The 3,247-nt window shown below is 39.9% G+C and overlaps 1 pseudogene; it reads right to left on the bottom strand.

The window, feature by feature from the left end:
- Nucleotides 1–634: 634 nt before the first annotated feature.
- On the bottom strand, nucleotides 635–1,269 carry LOC114237008 (pyruvate dehydrogenase (acetyl-transferring) kinase isozyme 1, mitochondrial-like; annotated as a pseudogene).
- Between the last annotated feature and the right edge of the window lie 1,978 nt (nucleotides 1,270–3,247).

Here is a 3,247-nt window from a genome sequence, read left to right on the forward strand (position 1 = left end):
ATTCAAAGATTTTCATGCCTCTGGAGTTTACCACAAATGAGACAAAAAAGTTAACCAAAACTATTATTGTAGAAAAATAAATTACATTAACTCCAAAAGTATAAGTGTAAAATAGGTACAACTTCATCTTTTGGGGGTTTAAAGCATTTGTAGATTTTACATTCTATTCATTCTACACAGAATAGTTAATTATGACAATGAGCTATAAAATGTTCAGTACCAAGAATCAACACCACTTCTTCCAAACTTAATGAAAACCACATTTGGTTTTTCTAGCAGTCCTAGAGTCTGTAGCCACTGCAGAATGTCTTTATGTGCTTTGGTTATCTTCTTGGCAGACACCTATCATGAGCTTGATGGTTGGTGTTGGTATGCTTCCAGGCAACTGTGTTATATGCTGGGAAGTCTTATATAGATGAATATAACTGTCCCATTACATTCTAGGAGACATAGCTTAAGTTCTCCTTGAAATATTGTACAAGATATCATATGGGCAGTCTATAACCTAAATCAGCCAGGGTGCTACTCCAAATATCGCCACAGGAGGCTGGAATGTAATTAAATACAATATCTAATTACTTAATGTGACATGAACTTGAAAAGAGGGGTAAACTACCTTTGTCAGTAAGGAGTTTCATGATTGCTCCCATGCATTCTTGAAAAGTTCAAACCCCATGTGAGAGAGATGGGTGATATATAAACCACTTGTATTGGCTGTTCTGGTGATTTTATGCTTGGTGCAAGTTTGTTTCAGAAGAGGCAACATAATACAAACCACACAGATTCTAGCAGTTTCATAGCCATCTTTAATAACGTTATCTATTTTGCAATTTGCATTAAAGCTTCCATTTCAAAGATATGAAATTATTTTGCTGTTGCTACTATACAATTAAGAATAGGGAATTGAGTAACATCCAAAGTAAAATACAACTTATGCAGAAATATCCAAAAAGTACTGAACATTCTGGCTAGTGATGGGGATCTTCCCAAAGCTCTCCTTACATTTAATCACACTTGGAGCCATGTCTACTTCCTGTTATCTCTTCTAGATCCTTATCACCTTGACTGTAAAAAGATAAACGTTTGCATCTTCAGCATTTTCATCCTTGAAAAATCAAGCAATTCCTGAAGACTCGATTATAGTAGCTCTGTAACTGTTGAGCTGATGGTGCTCTGAGATTATCTAAAAGAAAACATTTCTGTAATTATCTTCTCCAGTCTATCAGGCAGCCCTTGCCTCAGAAATGGGAATGAAGTCTCACCTTCCATGGATCTGAAGGTCAGAGAAGAAACATGAGTACAAGTCCAATGGACTGGATAGTACATTGGGTGCAGGGCCAGAAGGAAGAGTCCAAGGTGCTGAGGCCATCGCTGGGGCAGAGGGATTCAGAAGGCACAGCCTGGCGGCACCTCCAAGGTCCCTGCAGCTGCCATGTCAGCACTGAAACCTGCCCCTGCAGCCCAAGCCCCAGGGGTTTGGTTGCTGCCCATTTTCAACTAAGAATGTGTCCAGGAGATGAGCTTATGCTGAAGTATTTTGGCCTGAGCCATATGACTCATTTTCAGAGTCAGGGAAGGTGTTTATTTTCCCCAAAACATGAATTCTTAGCAGAGAGAATCCTAAAATGAAAACCAGGACTGTTACCAAAAGACAAGGGAATAGATGAGAGGATAAAACAATTTATGCCAAAATGAGGAACTGATTTGCAATTGGACTGAATATAGAGTAGGAGATAATCATAAAACAGTTTTATTTTTCTTCTACCAGTGCCTGAAAACACACTCTGTAGTATCTAGCTTATCTACCTCTGGAGAGCATCTTGGTCAGACCTCCATCCACTCTGTTACTATATCAGGGCACTCCAAGTCAAAGGTTCAACTTCAGCTCTTGATCTGCTCAGGCCTGATGATGGCTTGTAGACTTGCCTGTGGGAGAGGGAGGCATCATCTTGATTTTATTTTCTATTTAATTAAGTTTTCTACTCCTTCCCCCACCGTTCTTATGCTTCTGACCGTCTGGAATTGGGAGCATTGGAAGAAGGTCTTGGAGGAAGAAAGGCAAATGCTTTATGTGTCTAGTTTGTTTGTTTGTTTGTTTAATGTGGCTCTGTTGCCCTTCATCATGGGCACCGTCGAAAAGTTGACTTTCTTTTTCAAAGTCCATTTTTGTGTTTGGGACATCGTCCTTCCCTGCTCCCCTGCAGGGATCTTCACACTGTCCTCTTCCTTGACTCTTTGATGTATCCCCTGCCCAATCACATACACCCTCTTCCATCTCTTGTCTGGCAAACAAGAGATGGCAGAAAAACCTAACATCTTTTTGCTAAGCCCTTCACCTCATTGGCCAGCCCTCTTGGGTGAGTTGCTTTTAAGACGCCAAGGCTCTGATAGTACTTAGCCCTTGCTGAGTTTTCTTGCCACATCTGGCTATAATAAGATGACTCCAGCCAATCTTCTATCTTCAAAATTATGCAGGCAGGAGATAGCCACTAACTTCTTGGTTGGCTTAAAACTCACATTTCTGGGATTTTGCATTTATTTAGAACTCTTTTGCATTTATCTCCAGTGGCAGCATAAGGAACTAAGATTTGCAGCTCAACAAGCATCCAGTCCAGAAATAGGATGCCTTCCCTCCTTCTTGTAGGCAGCCCAAGTTTTGGGAGTGATTCTCTTGGGATCCCTTCACTCAGCTTTAGTTGATGGGGAGAGAAAGGAACCTTCCCCTCCCCTAGCTGGAAGGAGGGGAAAATTTACAACCTCTTATTCCTGTAAGTGTCTTCCAAAGCAGGTTTTCTCAGTGAATCTCCGGTCTAATCTAAATATTGTTTGGAGATAAGTAGTGATAGTGCCTACACTGTTTGTAGCAGTCTTTAGAATGCAGAGGTTCATGCTACACATTCTCAGCTAAAGAGTTTTAGGCTAAATTTTGAGACAATAGCAGTTTAAATAAGAAAAGTAGAATAGGGGATAAATTTTCTGATTTATTCTGCCACCCACTTAGTATTACAATAGCCAAACTAGAGAGCTTAATATTCTTTTCCCTACCATGCCCATTTTTCTATTGGCAGATTAAAATAAAAAGGTGGACCGAGAGAAGGCTAAAAGGAATGAGGAGTACTAAATATATAACTGCTCCTATTATCCTACCCTCTCAGATTCAAGACTCTTGGTTCATGAAAGGTTAACCACATTCTGTGATAGCAGTATAGAACATGTGTGATTCCCTTTTATCTAAAAATAGAGTTTT

The sequence above is a fragment of the Balaenoptera acutorostrata genome, chromosome 6 (assembly GCF_949987535.1).
Source record: "Balaenoptera acutorostrata chromosome 6, mBalAcu1.1, whole genome shotgun sequence".
NCBI classification, from domain to species: Eukaryota; Metazoa; Chordata; class Mammalia; order Artiodactyla; family Balaenopteridae; genus Balaenoptera; species Balaenoptera acutorostrata.